The sequence below is a fragment of the Vulpes vulpes genome, chromosome 5, assembly GCF_048418805.1.
Source record: "Vulpes vulpes isolate BD-2025 chromosome 5, VulVul3, whole genome shotgun sequence".
In the NCBI taxonomy this organism is placed as follows: Eukaryota; Metazoa; Chordata; class Mammalia; order Carnivora; family Canidae; genus Vulpes; species Vulpes vulpes.
In genome coordinates, this window is record NC_132784.1 from 24,124,177 (window position 1) to 24,146,544 (window position 22,368).

General features: G+C 33.8%; 1 protein-coding gene across 1 annotated transcript in view; it reads right to left on the reverse strand.

Annotated features, from left to right (window-relative positions):
- The window catches only part of LRP1B (LDL receptor related protein 1B), a 1,812,620-nt gene that overhangs the window by 1,476,303 nt on the left and 313,949 nt on the right, over nucleotides 1-22,368 (reverse strand). The gene's annotated exons all lie outside the window — the stretch shown is intronic.

Sequence of the window (22,368 nt, forward strand, 5' to 3'; positions counted from 1 at the left end):
ATATCACTTATACTTTTGTTATGTATATACAGGAATGATTCAAGATAAAAATCTATCAGTAAATAGGTTTTTTAATATGTATCAAAAATTCTAAGTGATATGAAAGCATTAGATCATGACCTAATTGACCCTCCCTCCCCAGTAATATTCAGAGTAATGATGCTCTTTCCACACAATGGGATAACATATAGTCTATCTTTCCTTTCTCTCCTTCAACCTCTTCTCTCTTGACCCCAACATAATTTTCAGTAATATGCATTACAAATACTCACAAACATGCATACAGCTTGTGGATATATAACTATTTTTTCCACTTTCAAACTATAGATGTTACCTGAAAGTTCCTATTATTTTATCTTATTATATTTTCCAATAAATTCATCATCAATACCACCACACTTATTACCAATAATATCATCGCTGAGATTTTTTTGTTTTTGTTTTATATTAAGTTGATTGAGCATATTCTGTATTTGGCTCTAAAGTTGGTGCTACAAAAATGTAGAAGTTACCATCTTTGTCTTTAAGGATCCAGCCAGCAGACTGCTTGTGCCAACATATACAGGAGGAAAAAAGTACTTTTATACAACAAGTTGCCAAATAAATGATAAATAAAATAACTGCTAAAGGAAGAAACCACAGAGAGAAATGAAGACAAAAACAAAGAATAGTTTGAGGATGTAAGCATTACTTTAAAAATGGGTAGGATTTGGATGAGTGGAGAATAAAGATAGGGCATCTAGACAAGGAATAGAGTGACAATATAACTAAGAAACTACTTATTAAAATGTATTTGAAACAAAAAAATTTCTAAAATCAAAATGACATTCAGTTTATAAAACCTTGATTTTTTTTTCCCCCACAAACAGTCTGTGTGATACTTATAAGTATGTTTCACTGTTAGGGGAGGAGGGCTTAAATTTTGCTTTAGATCGTCACATAACTTTTGCGGTTAATGTAGATAAAATTCAAACTGTTTTGCTTATAGACAAGGAGACCTAGAATTTTAAAAATGAAGGAAAGCTTATTAATAATTCTACTGGAAAACAAGCATAAACCAAATTTATTCCAGAAAAATCAGAATGGATGTTCATTCTACCTATAGCTACTCTGCATTTGATTTATGATCTTGGGATGCTAGATTGTTTTCTTCCTTCTTACTTCCCAAACTATAACAAATTGCTATGAGGATAAGGGAAAAGAGATGGTGCTTTGCTAAATACCATTGTATCATGCCTGACTCAGTAAACAATCAATAAGTACTTATTGAAAGTGTAAAAAAAATAAAAGAGGACCATAAAGAACTGTTTATGGTGTTGGAAAATAGCAACTCAAAAACATAACTCAGAGTCAAGGAATGAAGGACCTTGATTTACCCTAGGAAATGTTTTGTGGATAATTTGAAGTCATACAAAAGTACTTAAGAAAGGTTACTTATGATAAACTGTTGTGCAAAGTCATCTCTCAGGAGGTTGTTGCAATTGTCTAAAGAGAAGCTCCTAATATTTGAACTAAAGTAATGGGGACTATGATGGAGACTCTGCTCCAAGCAATATAAGAGTTAAGAATTGGTGACCAAATGGCTAAAAGGCTCAAATATATCTCTAAGTAAATAGCCCCAGGAATTGACTGTATAGCATCCCCAAACCAAGATAAAATACAGGGATATTAAAAAAAAAAAAAAAGTAATGTGCATGTGAGCCTGGTCATGGGGGCAGTGGATTAATAACAGTATTTATAATAGGGGGAATAATTAGTGTTTTATACTGTTTTTTTTTTTTAACCTCAAAAGCATTCCTACTTCCACCATCCCTATCTTAATGTGTTCATGCATTTACTTATTCAACAATCATAAATGAGTTTCCACTATATTCTAGGCACTGGGGATACATTTTTTAAAAAAATGCATAAATCCTTGTCCTCACAAAACTTAAATTTTAGTGGCAAAATAGAAACAAAAATAAAATAAATGGGTTAAATGTATAGAATATTAGAAGATAAGAACCTATGGAGAAAAGTAAAACAGAGATGGAGATTAAGAATTGGAGGCTGGAGATACAATTTTAAACAAAGTCAGAGAATATGTCACAGACAATGTAACAATTGAAATAAAGACTTATGGAAGGGAAGGGTGGCATCTATTTGGATAAAAGATCACGTGGTGGGATCCCTGGGTGGCTCAGGGGTTTAGCACCTTAGTTTAGCCCAGGGCGTGACCCTGGGGTCCTGGGATCAAATCCCACATTGGGCTCCCTGCATGGAGCCTGCTTCTCCCTCTGCCTGTGTCTCTGCTTCTGTCCCTCTCGCTGTGTCTTCATGAATAAATAAATAAAATCTTTAAAAAAAAAAAAAGATCACGTGGTAAAGGTCATATACTAAGACGATGAGGCAGGAGGGTACCCAGCAAATTTAAAGGAACACTAAGGAGATCATAATAGCTGGAGAAAAAGAAGTAGAAAGAGTCGAGGTCAATAAATCAGTAAATATAGGGCTGAAGGCAGCAGATAAAGGCTTGAGTTTTACTAAAAGTCAAATGGGAAACTGCTGAAAGGTTCTGAGGAAAGAGACAATCTGACTCTTTTAAAGGATAAAGGGTTTCAGTGAAGGATTTAAAAGGATAAAGGATTTCAGTGAAGTGAAGGCGGAAATAAGATCAATTAGAATGTTATCGCAATTATGTATATGAGAAAGAATTGGTTGGTAGATAAATACATTGGTGAAATGGAGATTTAAGACAGTGTTTGATGAGGAAACTTAAGTCAAATATTCTGCTCACCATCTCATTAAATGTCAGAATCTTAAATTCAGATCTTTGACCCTCAGTGTATGACTTTTCAACTGTTGGGGGAATATAATGAGTATGAGATGCTTGAGAATAAATATGCATCAGGTAGTGATGCATTTAAGTCTGAAATTCAGGAGAATAATCAAAGCTAGAAACATGGAACAGACCTGGAACTGTGAGAAGACAGTGAAAAACCATTAGAATAAAAGTAGATGAAATTAAAGTGAGGTGGGGGAAAGGAGATGAGGGCAAAGATCTAAGAGTAGGTCAGACAGAAGACAGAGTGGACAGAAAGTATAGCCAGAGATACAGTAGAAGAAGGGCAAGGGAAAGGGAGCTCTACTAAAACCATGTGAAATATCAAGACTTGGAATGAGGAAGGGGGTCATTTTGACAGCACTCCAGTATGGTGAGTTCTGAAAAGATGAGTAAGCTTATGGGCTGAGGGAAAGGTGCCAGTGAAAGAAGAGGAACTGCACCCCAAGGATATGAAAGTGGAACAGTTTCCCAAGGAAAACTCATGGAGCTGGAATGAGGACTGAAACACTAGTAGGAGTATCTGCCCTCAGGAAGAAACGATAGAAATATGAAATATGATAGAATATGAAATATGAAATATGATAGAAATATGAACTGAAAAGCAAGGTTACTTTTTGAAATTTGGGAAAAGGTAGAATTGGAAAGAGAGGTGAAGGTTTAGAGTAACTGCTATGGGGAATTGGAAAAGGAATCAACTAGGAATTTGTGAAAAGATTTCTTTCGAACACTGATGAAAATCCAGGTAAAACTGAAAAGTGTATATTTAACAATTACGTATTTTGTTCATTTTGTTTTGTATTAATGTACACCTACATTGAACCACAGATACAGAATAATCCCTAGGGGGAAAATCTCAGAAGAAAATCCCTTGGGAAAATATGCAAACCACCCTCAATACATATTCACATGTATAGATGTGTATGCAAATCCATCCTAATTCAAATATTTATATATGGGTGTGTGTATATATGTATTAGGAATAAGATAGACTTAAGAGGATTTACTTAACGAACCTATGTTATCAGCTTGCTAAGCAAGCTCCAACCTTTAAAGACAATTTGCACTGCTGTGATTTTGGGGACAGTTTCATATTATCCCTCCAGGAAACATCAGTTAAGAATAGCTTGCTATGACTCACCTATTTATTTTTCAACTAGATATTCCACTTCAAGGTCGGTTTTTAAAAGCATTGATTATATGATTCAAATGAATGAATTTTCAGTATTTCAAGGTGATTATTTTAGAAGATATCCACTAGATTGAGCTCCTTGAATCAGAAGCTAAATATGTTGTGTGCATATGTATTTTCCATTTATCCTATTTAATGCTTCATGCCGTACTTCTGAGATAGTCAAACTAATCTTATTTAAAATATCTTCCTATTGTATGAAACGTAATGTTATACACTGTAATTAAAACAAGAAGCTTATGAGAATGTGCAGGCAGTTTCACTTATATCCCTAAGGAAGAAGATCAAAGCTAGTACCATGTCTATCTCTTTATAATAATAGACTCTTGCAATCAAAAGACATGAAAAAGATTAGGACAACCATAGCCTATAGAGTTTACTAAGTTTGGATTCACCCTGGCTTAGTATAATCTTGCTACATTTATATGAAAACATCTATTGTCCATTTTAATAAAAAAACGTATAGTAATATTTTTGAAATTTGGATACAGATACTCTTTTTTTTAATAGATGGTCTTAAATGAAAGATTTTAGATACATGAGTTGCTATAGACTATCTAATTTTTCTTTTCTCTGGGTGGCTCAGTGGTTGAGCATCTGCCTTCAGCTCAAGATGTGATCCCAGGGTCCTGGGATCGAGTCCCAGATAGGGCTACTTGTGGGGAGCCTGCTTCTCCCTCTGCTTCTCCCTCTCCCTCTGCCTATATCTGCCTCTCTCTGTGTGTCTCTCATGAATAAACAGATACAATCTTAAAAAAACAAAATAATCATTTTATTTTCTCATTTTAATGTCACAGTGAACCACTACTTTTCATCTTTTCAAAAAACAAGAAGAATCAAAGTCAAATACTAAAACTAATGTTCATCAAGAGGGATCTATTGAATAGCTATGGAGACTGTAGCTCCTTAAGCATTTCACCATGATCAATTTATAATAATGTTATTCATTTCCCTTAGAAGTCAACTTGCTATTTAAATACTAATGAGAATGTTAATTTACAAAAAAATAAAATAAAATAAAATAACTGCCTACTACAAGCATAACAGGACACTATGGACACATTGAAAGGAAGTATAAATGATGAAGTCTGGTAATCATTACAAATTAAAGGTAAAAGAAGGGTAGTACCCACTCAACAGCTAAATTCCTGAGGAGTGCTATATTGATCCTAAGTTAAAGAATTGCTACAACCTCCTGCAGAAGCTAAGTACCAGGAAAGGCTGGGACTTAGGTTTTCAGATTTCAGTTAACATCAAAAATATTTATTTAGTATATGTACATCTCATTGCTAACAGATATATGATGGTTAATAATACACCACTCATAACTGCTAAAAGAGAAATACAGCTATATTTCCTTTCTTCTCATATAAGAGGCAATGATTTCATTACTGGAAGGACACAATTTTTGTAGAGGTCTACAGAAAGTATTACTAATTCAACTTCAAATTTCAATTAAGCTTATGTAAAATTAAATGAGCTGTGTTAGTTATTGGGTATTAGGAAGTAGCTTACATCTTTCCCCCTTATATTCATGTACTCCAGAAAAATGTGCATATGTAAATGAAGAAAAAATACCTCAGAATTCCATATGAATTGCTTTTCATAATATGGTTAAAGGATTTCTTCTTCAGTGCTTTCCTCTACTATCCTTTCATGGGTCAACATACAGTTGTAGTTCTCGATGCTGTTCTATTCACTTTCCCCAAATACATAATTGTAGATGCTTTTACCGCTTTGTTGCTTTGCTTCAAATGCCCTTTCCCATACAACAAAATTCTAATCTTTCTCTAAATTCCAAGGACATTTTAACTCTTTTAATCAACACTTTTCAACAAATGTTTTCTTCCTGGTCACCAGTTCCATAGCACTCCACCCAGTATCGCTTGGGCAGCACATATACTAAAAGTGGAACACTCCACCCAAACTACCAAAAAGCTTTCACAGTATTTTACTCTGTGTATGGTAGCCACTGGTGATGAGCTCCTGGGAACCAGAAGCTTCTGTCTTAAGACTTCGTATTTGCCCTAGCAAGGTGATTTCAATGGAAAAAAAAAAATCAAATTTTCCAAAAAGAATTATGCATTATTTTTTATTGGGGAGAGGGAGAAAAACCAAAGCTATACCAGTGTTTTATATTTTATTATCAGAAAGATAAATAGCTTTATTTAGTTAATCGCCAAAAACAAAACTAAGTTTTCCCATGGTTAAAATAAAATAACCTGAATACTAAAGATTACACCATATAAAATTAAAGCATCCATGAAAACTAAAAATCAAACTTGAGAGAGATTCAAAGTTATCCTCCAGAGTCTCTTAAAGATTATACTGAAAATTACACTTTTACAATAGCTGGTTATGCAATGCTAACTTAGCCAAATATGTTAATGATAATGGTTTTTCTTTTTTTTTTTAACATCGTTCCTTCAGAAATATCATCATTGTAAGTGTAAGATAAAATGTAACTCACCATTTTAAGTCTATATTTAATGGAAACAGGAAAATATATTGGAATTATATTAAGAAGGTTGGTGAGAGGAAAGGTAGGTCAAAATGGTCAAACCTGGCAGTTTCATTTTATCAAGGAATTAGTTCTCCTCTGCAAAATGCCTGGTTGGTTAAAAATAAACCATATTATATATTATAAGACTATAATTCATAGTATCATTTATCTTCGTTAAATCCACCCTTAAAAATCTGCGCAAGCTTTTATTAGAGGGGCAATTAGTAGTGAAGAATTTTAAAATCAAACACAGAGAGGAGCCTTGAAAATTTCCTAAACAGACAGGCTGCTTTAGTCCTCTAAGCAAAGCCTAATTTGGCTTATTTTGCAAGACAAACGAGGCTAACTTGACCTGGGTCACTTCTTGCTTATGCCTCTGAAAATTCAAGTGACACTTTGATTGTTCCCCAAAATGGATATAAGGTAGCCACCAACCAATTCTCTTACATTTAAGAAAATTCTAATATTGTAACCAATCACTGTGACGAATAGTCACTGCTTCCACACTACACAAGCTGCTTTATAACAATATACCCCTAAGCCTTATTCCATGTATTGGTTTGAGTACTCTCAGTTTGCAAACTATCTTTTTGGTGTGTGTACAATAAACTTTTGTTAATCACTTCAGTGATTCATTGGTTTTTTACTTTTCTTCTTTTTCCTGAGCTTTTGACAAGAGTATCCACATTTCAGTAATAACATGATATTTAATTAACAACTTCCATTGTCCTGCTGAGTCATTACTGATCATTTAGAAACTTACTCTAACAACAGACATATATGCACATACACTCATACAATATGTACATATATCGTTGTATTTCAAAATAGCATACCACTCCACCAGAACTCTATTATCCTCAAAACTAAGACTGATTAAGAGAGATTAACCAAATGCTTGAATCAGAGTCCTTTGATGGGCTGAATAATGGTACCCCAAAAAATGTCCATATCCTAATTCCCAGGCCTGAGAATATGTCACTTTATATAGTAAAAGGGACTGCCAGATGTGATTAAGGTAAGGATCCCAGATCATCCAGGTGAGCCCAATGTAATCAGAAGAGTTCTTAGGGAAATCAGAGAGGAGAGAAGATGTGAAAACAGAAGCAGAGGTTGGAGCCATCTGATACAGGGGCCAAGAGCCAAGCAATGTAGGCAGCCTCTAGAAGCTGAGAAAGGCAAGAAAATGGATTCTCACCTCAAGCCCCCAAAAGAACTCAGTCCTATTGACCCTATTGAGGCTTCTGACCTCCAGAACTGAAAGATAACGAAATTGTGTTGCTTTAGCCCACTAAGTTTATGATAATTTGTTCCAACAACAATAGGAAACTAATACCAGACCCAGATTACATTGCTTTTTGTTACTTTCAGTGCTGCCTGCTTAAGTAAAATATCTCTTCTTCCCCTTGGTGTCAAATGACAGTTAAAATACGTCTGCACAGAACTAAAGCCAGCAATAATAACTAGAAGCACATGACAAGATTTCATGAAGAATACATAATAAATGCTCAAATGAGTGACATTTCTGGGAAATAAATGACTTGGGAGATGAGCGCACGTGTGTGTATGTGTGCGTGTGTGTGTGTATACATGTTTGTATTCTCATGAGATGAGTAAGTGCGAAAATGTGATACACTTCGATCATGAGAAAATTACTAGTTGTATATATTTATGCTTTCTGCCGGCTACCAAATTTGCAGTCACCCTATGCCTTATTAAGCACCAAGTAGTTTTGGTGCTGCAAATGGCAATTTGTACTTACAAAACACCTTATATAAAACCCAGACAAAATTGAAAATTTTAAAAAGTACATTATCTCCAGGAAGTAGCTTTTCTCATTTATCATTTCTATCATAATGAACAAATGAAAAGTATCTCTGTAAACATTTCAAATCCAATTTGACATTTAATTTTCAGGGAGAAAGTTGTGTTTTATTTTCCTTGATCATTTAAACATTGTTAGCCTACTTGTTGGTTGGTTTGTTGCTTTTTTTTTTTCCCCTCAGGCAGTGATATGGAAAATTGTAACACACTCAGCATAGACCTGTTTGGAACTTTTTCTTTACCAAGAAAAAAAAAAGTACCAAAGTAAAAACCCTGTCTTTTATTTAGCAAGAGACAAAAGATGTATTTTTCAGTGAAATAATACTGATAAATTCAACATGGTTGACTCCGGTTTTTATTATCATTGGACTAAAGCTTTGCAGTTCTGTGTCCTTTTCTGAAATTTCAGTGGAAATGTTCTATTTCTTTTTACCTGTCCTTTCTCAAAAGCCCTCTGAAATGAATCTGCAGAGTTATTTCATATACTGCCTTGTTAAGGAAGGGGAAAATTTTGACAGGTCTCCTTCGTAAATGTAAAAGAAAAAGCCTAAATTATTGACATTTCCTTGCAAGTTCTATTCTCTAAATCCTCTATGATCCTCTTCCAATCTCCCAGGGGGAACCAAAACTCACATATTTTTTCTCATCTCTAGGCTTAGTGAGATATGAAGCAGATGGTAGGGTTTTGGCTCTTTCAGGGATGATGCAATATCTCCTCTCTGTTATGCTGTGTTTTAACCACTAAGGACTCTTCAAAGACTAAAATTTTACTTATCTCAAGTTCCAATTTTGATTTTAAAAGATAGTTCTCAATCAGAATTTCTTATTTTCTATTTTAAAAGACTTAAACTTCCTCCTTTAGTTAGTACTCATTTATGGCAAACCAAAATAGGCACAGATGAAGACAAACATGATTTCTACCCATAAGTTGCTGAGGTGTAGGCAAAAAGAGAAATATTTACAATAATGTGAAGTAGGTGTTAACATAGGTGTGTCTGGGTATCAGAAGAGTGTAGCAAATGGAGAACCCTGTGCTATGGACAGCTGAGGGTTAGGGACAGCTGAGATGCAGAGAGGGCATGCAGAAAACAGTTTTCATTACCTACCCAACAGCTATTTTGCCACTGTTGAAAACCCCCACATCTTACTGTAGAGGCAGGGAAGGCCATTCACTTGCTTTCTCGATGGTGTTTTTTGCAGCTGGGTATGCACATGTGTCCCAGTGTTAATCAATGACAACTGAAGTAGAGAGTCTGCTAAGACTCTCCCTGGGGGAAATAATTTTCTTTCTATTAAAAAGAGACTTGAGAGGAGGAGCTTTCCTGCAGTGCTTTATGTTGTATTATTATTATTTTGAAATCCTGAGCAGCCTCAGCCATAATCAGAGCATGAGGATGAACAAGCCTGAGGACAAACCCAACACAGTGAGGAGAGCAAGGTGGAAAGACATTCATCATTGGGTTTAAAAGATACTGTTGGGCTATCTTAGGGTAATCTCTGTACACCTTTTGTTATGTTATACAACAAATATCCTCGTTACTTGGCCATGGTACATTGAGTAATTTCACTACAAATCAGAAGAAACTGATACATGAACAAGGGAAGCTTCACCCAGAGAAGTATTTTTTAAATATTTTCATATAAAAGGGTGAGATTGTCAAACTGACTTGTAGGGGATGATATTTGAACAAAAGGAAGATCAAATAGGGAAAACGTGGCATATTACTGGAACCCCAAGTGATACCCATGGCTAAAGTTTAGTTTATGTGTCAAAGATAGGCTGGAAAATAAGGTGAATATTCACATTGTTTGGCTTGAATACAGTCAATATTTTAATATGCTCCTCATGCAGTAAAACTTACTTTTTGTTATTTTAAGTTGCTACATTTTTAGAAGATTTATCTGTGTGGGAGATAATAAAATGATACAATAAATAGTAATAGTTATTGAATGTAACTAAATGCTACATGCTTAATTAAACAATGTGTATTTCATTTACTACTCACAAAAATCTGTTATTTGTATTTGAAAAATCATATATGTGACTGTTTAGAAAGTTGACTTTCTTAATATCATCAGTCTTGGAAGTGGGGTGATGAGGATGTGAATAATCATATGACTGACACAAAGCTGCTCTCATAACCACCAGAGGAGTTTTTCTCAATTTGGAGATTACTGGCATTTTGAGAGCAACAATTTTTGCTTTGATGATATAGATAACACCACTGATTTCTAGAGATTAAATACATCAGTGCCTTTGGTGTCCATAACATACCAAAATATCCCCTTCACATAGGTGCAGGTACTACAGATGCTGCACTGAAACCTATCTGGAAATCATTTAAACAGTATTCAATCTCTTTTAAACTACTGAGACTTTGTGGTGCGCTTGGGAGCAAATTTCCAAAAATAGGCCCCCGATGCTTCCTTCTTCTCAAATCTTTCCCAAGTTCTGGCAGATGCCTTAAATTCCATGTATTTAAGTCTCAGATCGATAAAGGCAGCAACTATCCTTAGAAGGAATGAAACTTTATCATTTATTTACAGCCTTGTGAATAAAAAATAAAAAGAAGGCATTATGGAGATGGAGGCAATCATGAAGATATAATACAGATTAAAAGATCGAATATTAAGAACAAATAAGGTTGGAAGCACCATAGGCACATACCCTTGATGATATTCTCAAGAATTTCCTTCTCTAGTATTCTCCAAAATCAAAGTTATGGAATAAATGAACTTTCCCGTTCCTTCTACTTTATCTCCATGATCAAACAAATACTTAAAATGCGTGACAGTCCTCTAGGGGGGAAATTAAAAAATGGTGAGATAGTGGTTTTCATAGAATGGTTACCCTTTGGAGACACATGTCTAAGCCCCAAATTATCAAATGAGAAGAGCATCTTTATTAGTTAATGTGATAGAGGACAGAGGTCCCAGCTAGACAGGCTTATGTTATTTGGATAATTGTGAAATATGAATAAAAGTTCAATGGGTTTCCTAAACATAACTATAAGTAACAGAGATAATTAAGTACTTCTCTGCAGAAGACACATGTCATGAGAATTTAAATGAATCCTCATGAAAGTAATTATTACTCTATCAAAAGAAAAGGTCTAATGTAACATTTTAATGTTAATAGGAAATTAGAAAAGGTAGCCATGGGGGCCTAAAGGAATATAAATTAAGCCTCATAATGTTTTCAGGGAGAGATATAAATGCACACATTTTCTCACATTACGCCAATGATTTTACTTTTTTTCCCACAATTAAGAAATCATTGAGACACTATACTTTAACAAAACACATATTAAGTCATATTATGTGACTATGTATTAGACTGTTATTATTTTCTATTCAAGTTTTGGTGATGTTATAATTGCACAGTTGTATTAAATATAAGAAAATGATAGATAATCAAAACGGAGAAGAATCAAAACTTCTGAAGTTCCCCACTCATAGACAGTAACTGCTACTACATTTTTGAATATTCTTGTAGACTTTTCTATCTAGAAAAAAATACATATAAATCATTATAATTTTTTCAACTATTCACTATTTTGCTCTGTACATTGCTTTTTTGTTTTTACTCAAAAGTATTTTGTGATAAATGTTTATATTGGTAAATCTAATTCTATATAATTAACTTAGTAAGGTGATGATAGGCAATTTACCACAAGAATTTTCCATACTTTAAAGTTTTAAAAATCAGGAACGACCTTAAGGTCTAAAAATAGGTAATAGGTAAAATTAAAAGTTGCAATAAACAATTCTGTAGGTAATTTCTGGTTATTTGTCTTACTTAAAAGAAAAAGGAGGAGGAAGAGGAAGGAGAGAAGGAGGAAAGAAACTTAATGCATAAAAGTGAGATTTCAAAAAAGAATTGATTTTTAGAACTTTTGATGCGCTTAGGCAAATTGTCCTCCAAATATATTATCAAACTTTCACCCCAACCTTAATTTTATCCCACACCCCACTTACACTTGTTATTGTTTTTAGTGACAGTACAGATTATATCATCGTAATATTTCTTTTGACCTCAAATATTTTCTTCATATTTTCGGACTATTTTCAGAAGCTTGTTAATTTTTATTAGAATAATGATAACAGAACTTGGACAAATTCCATGAAGCTTTGATATCCTGGTGCCTGCCATATAAATGATCTTTTGTTTTTCAGGAAATTTGAGTTTTAAGAGAGTTGTGACCTCATTCTTGACCTGTATTCTTAAGGTGCAGTATCCTTCCCAGAAAGATAGCTCCAGGGCTGCCATGAGGGAAAATGAACTATCTATGTAGTCCTGTAATTTAAACTTCCTTCGTTGAATAATCACTTTGCTGAATAATATTCTTCATTTGCCATTTTGATGTTTGGTTGGCCAGTTTTAAGGAAAAAGTGTGTCATTTATTTCCAAGGAAAGTGTCAATTGGGTTCTTCAAAAAACTTTAAATACGAATTTTACAAACATGCTCTGTCCTATAAAATGTTTTTTAAATAGGTAGGGGGACTCAAAATACTTCCTCAGTTTTGGGCAAGCTGAGCCCTAGCTCTGCTTGGCCAGGCAAGCCTAGTTCACATAAGGCCAATGCTAAGCATTAAGGAATAGTTTTACTCTCATGTGCCTACATTCACATAGGAGAAATGATACCTGGGAATTCCAAGAGGGTTGATGATGAAAACAATCACCTTCAATGGAGGATGGAAGATTACAGAGCCAATATTCAGATTTTGGTTGGGCATCAACTTTGATAGGGAATTAAAAAGTATTTCTTTCATTTGATACCTTCAAATTTCTACTGCACAATAATTAATATATTTAAAGTGTAATCTAATTCAGAGAAAGAACAGCAAATCTTGGCATATCCTAAAGCTAGAATTCATTTTAACATTAATAATATTTAGAAATATTCTTTAGAAATATAGACACATACAGAATAGGTACTGGCCAAAAACATATTTTACATATGAACTTTATCTATGTCCCTATATGTCCAAGAAATCTAGCTACTTCAATCTTTTAATTAATAGGACCTCAATCCACAATCTTCTGATTCACCTATTTACAGCTATTTTCCTTCAGGCCTTGGTAAATCATGAATATCATTCCTAAAATCATTTTACTGTTGTAAAGAACAATTGCAGCTATATCTTGTTTTATTGCACTCTGCTTTATCATGCTTCACAGATATTGTGCTTTTTATAAATTGAAGATCAGTGACTATTCTGTGTCAAGCAAACTATTAACACCAATTTTCAAATACTTGCTCACTATGTGTCTCTGTATCACATCTTTGTAATTCTCATAACATTTCAAACTTTTTAATTATTATTACATGTGTTATGTTGATCAGTGATCAGTGATAGCCACACCCACATAAGACAGTGAACTTAATAGATAAATATTGTGTGTGTTCTAACTACCAGCCAGCCATTCCCCTATACCTCTCCTTCTCTTTGGGCCTCCTTATTCCCTGAGAGAAAACAATATTAAAATTAATATTTTTAATATTAGTTAATAACCCTGTAAGGCTTCTCAGTGTTCAGGTAAAAGGAAGAGTTGCATGTCTTTCACTTTAAATCAAAAGCTAGAAAGAGTAAGCTTAGTGAGGAAGGCATGTTGAAAGCCTAGAGAAACCAAAATCTAGGCCTCTTGCATCAGTTAATCAAGTTGTGAATACAAAAGAAAAGTTCTTGAAAGAAATTAAAAATGCTACTCTAGTGAACACACAGTGATTAAAAAAAAAAAAGCAAAAAAGCCTTCATTCTGATATGGAAAAGATTTTTGTGGTCTGGAGAGAAGATCCAACCAGTCACAACATTCCTTTAAAGCCCAAACCTAATCCAGAGCAAGGCTCAAAGGCTGAGAGAGGTGAGGAAGCTGAAGAAAAGTTTGAAGCTAGCAAAGTTTGGTTCATGAGGGTTGATGGAAAAAAGCCATCTTTATAACATCATAGTGCAAGGTGAAATAGCAAGTGCTAAAGTAGAAGCTATTGGGACGCCTGAGTGGCTCAGCAGTTAAGCATCTGCCTTCGGCTCAGACTCAGGGCATGATCCTGGAGTCCCGGGATCGAGTACCACATCGGGCTCCCTGCAGGGAGTCTGCTTCTCCCTCTGCCTGTGTCTCTGCCTCTCTCTCTCTCTCTCTCTCTCTCTCTCTCTCTGTCATGAATTAATAAATAAAATCTTAAAAAAAATAGAAGCCATAGATCTTCTATAGAAGATCTCTAGCTAAGATCATTAATGAAAGAGGCTACACTAAACAACAGATTTCTTGTGTAGACAAAACAACACTTTTATTGCAAGAAGATGCTATCTAGGAATTTTGGAACTAGAAAGGAGAAGTAAATGACTGGCATCAACACTTCAAAAGACAAGCTGACTGTCTTGTTATGGGCTGATAGATGATGACTTGAAGTTCAAGACTGTTCATCTAGCATTCCAAAAACCCTCAGGCCTTTAAAAATTATGATAAATCTACTCTGTGTTCTACAAATGGAACAACAAAGCCTGGATGACATCTGTTTACAGTATGGTTTATTGTATATTTTAAGTTCACTGTTGACACCTATCACTCAGGAAAAAAAAAAAAAGATTCCTTTCAAAATATTACTGCTCATTGACAACACACCCAGTCATCCAAAAGCTCGGATGATGTACAATGAGATTAATATTTTGTACTTGCTAATGCAACACCCATTCTGCAGCCCATAGATCAAGGAGTAACTGTGGCTTTCAAGTCTTATTATTTAAGAAATACATTCCAAAAAGCTTTAGCTGCTGTACATAGTAATTATTCTGATGGATCTGGGCAAAATCAATCAAAATTCTTCTGGAAAGGATTCACCACTCTAGAGGACATTAATAACATTTGTGATTCATAGGAAAAAGTTAAGATATAACATTAACAGGAGTTTGGAAGAAGTTGATTCCAACCCTTATGGATGACTTGGAGGGGTTTAAGACCTCCGTGGAGGAAGTAATGGCAGATGTGATGGAAATGGCAAGAGATTTGGAATTAGAAGTGGAGTATGGAAATGTGACTGAATTGCTGCAATCTCATGATGATATTTTAGTGGATGAGGATTTTCTTTTTATGAATAAGTGACAAAAGTGGTTTCTTGAGAGGAAATATACTCCTGGTGAAGATGCTGTGAAGACTTTTTAAGTAACAAAAAAGTATTTAGAATATTACTAAACTTAGTTGATAAAGCAGCAGTAGCAGGTCATTGCGAGGATTGATTTTAATTGTAAAAGAAGTTCTACTGTAATAAAATGTTAGCAAATAGTATCACCTGCTACTGTAGATAGAATGTTATCAAATAGAATCTCATGATTCATGAAAGAAAGAGTTGATGGAGACAGCAAACTTCAAGGTTGCCTTATTTTACAAAATGGCCACAGCCACCCCAACCTTTAGCAAGCATTTCCCTGATCAGTTAGCAGGCATCAACCCTGAAGCAAGACCCTCCACCAGAAAGATTGTAACTCACTGAAATCTCAGATGATGGTTAGTTAGCATTTTGTAGCCATGAGATATTATTTAATTAAGGTATGTACATTGTTTCTTCAGACATGTGCTACTGCACACTTAACAGACTACAATGTAATGTAAACATAACATTTATATGCACTGGGAAACAAAAATATTATTTGACTTGTTTTGTTACAACATTTGTTTTATTGTGGTGGTCTGAAACCAAACCCACAATATATCTGTGGTATGCCTGTAATGTTTTTTTTTTCCATTGAAAAAAGATAAACCTGTAGATTACTCAGGCATTGGATGTTTTCCTTGGATAAGTGTATTTTAAAAGTCTATTGACTTGTGGTCAAAGATCAATCTAGATGAATAACAAATATCTGTATTCTAGGACAACAAATGCTATGGATATATGCTCATGAAACAAAATCTTAATGAGCAATATCAATAATATATATCTTTTGAGAGATTATTAGCAGATGATTGGACAGGTTAAAGTGTAAGCCAACATGAGGAAAAAGCAAATTTTAAGGATTCTGATCTTTGATACTGCTAATGAATAAACACCAACTGCTGTATAATTAAAGTTGATATCCTCCACTATGATTAAATAACCTCTCTATAGTACTTAAATGTTTAAACTACTTTAAAATGTATTTTAAAAAACTAATTAGACTTAAGAACAGTTAACATTTGGATAATATATACAAGAACTTGCTATCTTCTATTTGTTAAATTTTTTAGCTTCCCCGACTATGTTCTTTATTCAAAGAAGACTAAATGGATTTCAATTATTACAATTTAAAAGTAGGTATATCAACACAATATCTCATTATGTTTTTATTTGTCTATTAATTAATTATTATTCATTATATACATTCATTCTCTTGTTTCCCAAGGATATTTATTCTTTGATTTGAACTATGAATGCAATTATGTAAATATCATATGTGTCTTAGACATTCTTCAATGAGTGTTTTAATTAATTATAGTAAAAAAATTATTTAAAAACCTGAGGAAAAATACAGGAAAGAAACATTTCTTTATCACTATTTAAGTGGTAGCAGTGCTGTAATCATGTTAAAAATTTAAAAACTAAAAAAACATTAAAGAAAAGAATGTTCAATTCCTTCATGAGCAGTTAGAATATACAAAATATCATAGATAATAATACAAAAGGATGCTACCAACAATGGTAGCAAAGTATTGCAGTAAATGTCAGCAAAAAAGACTGAAAGTCAAAAATCTGAACTGAAATCCACATTTTACTTCACTCAAATCTCATTTATTTAAAATCATATCATATGTTTAATTTACATAATAAACTGTAAGTGCTCCTTTGCTCATGAAAATTGAGCAACCTTGGAAATTTCTCCATACCCAACCTGAGTGCTCAGAGAAGAAAATAAAATAAAAATACTGATTTCAGTAACAGGAGTCAAGTCTAATGGACTGGAAGCCTCGATTCTTTTCCTTGCTATTTTTTTTTCAATTTCTAACTGCACTACTTCCCATTTTTCTTATTTGAGAAATTTAAAAGTTAATTCAATCTATTAGATAATATCTCTACCCTGGAATAGACAAAGTATCATTCCTTCTCTCAGCATATCACCCAATCAGACCACATGCTAAGATTCTTATAGATACAAACAGTACATAAAGTATTTTATCTTCCCTTTAAAAATATTTGCCTATTTATGCTACTTTTCATGACACATAATGCTACATGCATTTCTTTTACCTTACTCCTACCCAGTGTCTGACATGTGCCTTTGGTGGGACAATCTATAATTTAACTGTATATAATACCTGCACAAATGATTCATTAGTTCAAATAGGGATTAAAAATGTGAGTTCAGTGAATTCTCACAATGATATAAATTTAAAAAACAAGAGTTTAATACATCCCATCCCACAAAAGGTTGGTATAATTGAAAGCAATATAAAAAGCTGTACAGGTTAGAAGTCCCAATACTGGATTCCAGATGCATCTTAATGCTCTCTCCTGGGTGAATGACTCTAGAGCCTTGGGCCTGAAATCTTCATCTAGAAAACAGGTTTCAGCTAAGAGAAACTTTAAAATCCTCCTGGAGCTCTTGTATCTAAAAATTGGGCTCTGTAGACATTAACAAGGATTAATCTTAAAGGTTTGACTCTCTTTTCTTTTAAAATTCCCTTTAAAAATTTATTAGATTTTTTAAAAAATTATTTGATTTGCCTCATTTAAATACACTAATTTTATGACATACTATCCTTGTTTTGTTTTTCAGCCACTGACTTCCACCTACTTTATCTCTCAATGTTACTCTACATTATTTTTTTCACTTCTAAAAGTTAATTTGCACATTCAAAGATCAAAACTAGGCACTATTTTTATAGTCAATAATCTAACTACAAAAATTATGCCTCAGTAAAGTTGATTTAAAAATAATATGCCAAAACTTCTTACCTCAATTTTAAGATATTTGTTACCAATATAGTCTCAAAAATTAATTCTGCAAATAAGAAGGTGCGTGGTGGGTGACTTCTTCAAAGAACACAAAATACATCTAATAAATGTATTAAATCATTGAGATTGGACAGTGATTTGTATGTGATTTGATTTTTTTCCTTTTTTAGCACCATAACTAATTTCTGATGCTTCTTAAAAAAAAAAAAAGATTTTATTTATTTATTCATGAGAGCCACACAGAGAGAGGCAGAGACATAGGCAGAGCGAGAAGCAGGCTCCCTGTAGGGAACCCGATGTGGGACTCAATCCCAGGACTCGGGAGATCACGACCCGAGCTGAAGAAAGATGCTCAATCACTGACCACTCAGGTGCCCCAATTTCTGAAGCTTCTTACGCCAGAGCCATTCTTCTTGGCATTAACAAATCCACTTATTTCTGCATAGATAACCCCATTATTATTATTATTATTATTATTATTATTATTATTATTATTTATTCCTTATTACAATATTCTATTTTGGGGCTTTTTTTTCCTTTTTTTGAAGACATTTCTTGATTAGCAATCTAAATCTACTTCAGTCACTCAAAAGTGTAGTGAGGATGGGGGTGATTTTAAGAAGATACCCCAAACCACCTGCAATTAGGAAACCCATACTGCCTAAAGATCAATAGTCAACAAAGTTGTTTGGAGGATGTCTGCCTTAAAGTCAACTGGTGCAGCCACTCTGGCAAATTGTATGGAGGTTCCTCAAAAAGGACCTCTTAAAAATAAAACTACCCTATGACCCAGGAATTGCACTAGTACATATTTATCCAAGGAAATAAAAAAAGTGATTTGAAGGGCATATGCACCCCAATGTTTATAGCAGCAAGGCCTACAATAACCAAAATAGGAAAAGAGCCCATATGTCCATGAGAGATGATGGGTAAAGAAGAGGTGTTTACACCTCTTTATATCATTATATTTCATTAGAATGAAATATTACTGAGCCATCAAAAAGAATGAGATCTTGCCGGTTGTAATGCCATGGTTGCAACTACAATGTATTATGCTAAGTGAAATAAGTCAGGCAGAGAAAGAAAAATACCATATGATTTCAATCATATGTAGAATTTGAGAAACAAAGTAGATTAACATGAGGGAAAAAGGAATAATAAAATAAGATAAAAACAGAGAGGGAGGTAAACCCTAAGGGATCTTAACTATAGGAAAGAAACTGAGGATTCCAGGAGGGGAGAGAGTGAGGGGGTGGGGTAAATAGATGAAGGGCATTAAGGAGGGCACTTGATGTAATGAGCACTGGGTGTTCTATGCAAGTAATGAATCTCTGAATTCTATCCCTGAAACTAATAATATACTATATGTTAACTAAACTGAATTTAAATCAAAGAAGTCACCTGGGGTGTGAATTAAACAAAAACAATTCCAAATTCCTGGTTAGAAAATCTAGAGGTAGAGTCCAAAATTCAGAATTTTATAAAGTTCTTTATGTATTCTTTAGGCACATTGAAGTTTGAGAACCTCTAACCCGGTGTCTATGTTTCCTTCTTAATATTGAATCATATACTTATGTGAGACCTAAACTAGGAGGATTTCTTTTCTTCATCATAATCTAAGCAACTCAAAACACATTTTACAGTGAGTACTATGTCCTCACTTTGGAATAACTGGATCTCTTGCTAATGTGGTCTCATATGCCCGGTTGTGCTGTTAAGGAAATACTAGCCTCTCGCCTTTGACTCTATTTACACTTATTCCTTTACAGATGACATTTTGTCGTCAGCTCCCCTCAGAGGCAAACCTAAATGATGTGGGCTCTAGGTTATTAATGTTTGGTGGACATTAAGGAGAAGAATATGAAATTACAAATGCAAAATTAAATATGAAAATAGATACTTTAAATGTGAAATTACATGACATAATTTTTAAATGTACATCTATATAAAACCATCAATTAGGGATCCCTGGGTGGCGCAGCGGTTTGGCGCCTGCCTTTGGCCCAGGGCGCGATCCTGGAGACCCGGGATCGAATCCCACGTCAGGCTCCCGGTGCATGGAGCCTGCTTCTCCCTCTGCCTGTGTCTCTGCCTCTCTCTCTCTCTCTCTCTCTGTGTGACTATCATAAATAAATAAAAATTAAAAAAAAATTCTTAAAAAAAAAAAACATCAATTAATTTAAAAACTGACAATATTTTTATTAATTAACTAACATAGCTCTATAATGCCTTTTCCTTTTATTTTTTTTAGCCAGATACTTTAATCATCTTTATAATCATATTTTCTACAGGGAGAATAAATGTTAAGCCTGTCTATTTTCTTGAGTGTTTGATACAAATTTTAAATCATCATTAGCTTAGAAAATTTTCTTTAAATTTCATGACCTGTTATTGAAAGTGCCATAGGAGGTGAGTCTTGTCAAATCTGGGGGGTCACCTCTCTATACGTTTCTTTTACATATGAGCTGCAAGATTTGGAATAATTTTCCGTTGACTAGGTTCTTGTTTTTCACCACCTATATACTTTAAATGTCACTAATCATACTTATACTGTGACACGACCCTTAGCCCTGTACTTATATATCATGAGGTTGGGTATATCAGCATAATGAATAGAAACCAAACATACACTACAGTGGTTACAAGTAACTATCCATAGTAGTGACTATGAGTCACACAAATTTTCTCACTAAAAACAAATTAACTATAATATGTACTCGATTCTCTGAAATCAGACACCAAAAATGTCCATAGTCACTCCCAATACCTGACTCATTCCATCTTATTCCTATCTTTCTCAATACTAAGTACCACAATTCACCCTTTGCTCAAATTGTTTTTCCAATTTTAATGATAGATGATAGATAGATAAATGATAGATAGATAGATAGATGATAGATAGATAATAGATAGATGATAGATAGATATAGATATAGATGAATAAATAGACAGATCCACTTGTTTTGATATTATGGCGACAGAGCAAGAAACATATTCTTAAAATTTAACCTACAGTCTATTATTATTTATAACCAGAGACATGAGGCTCTTTCTAAAGGTCTGTTTCTCAATCAACTCGCACATCAGATGACTCATGAAATTATGGTAATTTTATTTCCTACGTCTCTTATACTACTAGAATACCATCTCTTCTTCCATTTTGATTGGAATTTCCAGTGCAAGCCATGAGCATTTCTTCCTTGGCGCCCCAGGCAGCCTTCTTTTACATTAAGTTTTGTTTTTCTCCAATTCATTTTGCAGAGTGTGATCCACTTTTAAAATATACATCTAATACTTTTAAACTATTGTTTCTTCAAAAACAGAATTACCATAAAATGTCCAATCTCAGAAAACATAGTATATACAAAGGATCACCAGGATTGAACACTTGATGATTCACAACCTTCCCCTGCAAACTCAGGGCTCTAGCCCAAACTGACTTATTTTTGGTCTTTCATTACAACATGTATTTCCTTGCCTCCATTCCTTGACAGATTCTGAACCTTCTGCTTAGACCACTTTTCTCTCCTCACCCATTTCTTATATCAGATCTATCTTGTATTTCAGTTTAAAGGTCAGATCTTCCAGGACAGCTGATGACTGCATTTTGCAATGTCTCTCTGTATTTCTACTCTGATGATGCTAATCAATTTATTCTCACTTTGTTCAGTTCTCTTTCTTCCTAGACCATAAGGCTATGTGAAGGTAAGAACTATCCCTTATTCATAATTCTCGTAGAAATACATAAACTCAGTAAGTATTATTTTAATAAAGAAACTGAAATAATATAAAATATTTGGGATCAGACATCTTAGAGAATTTTTATGGTTTCAGTAAAGTTATTTAAGTTTTCCATAAATCAGTTCTCACATGTATATAACATGGAATAATACTACACATTTCAGGGTTTCATTGTGAAAATTATATATTACATATTAATCATTAACATAGTATGTGTCATGCATACTGGCAGCACACAAAAAATGAAAGTTATTGTTATTATTTATTATAAAAGAACAAATTTAGATTTTATTTCTACATTCCTTTAAAGAATATCAACTTTGGTTAGCTGAAAACAGTATCAATGATTTCATTTGTCAAA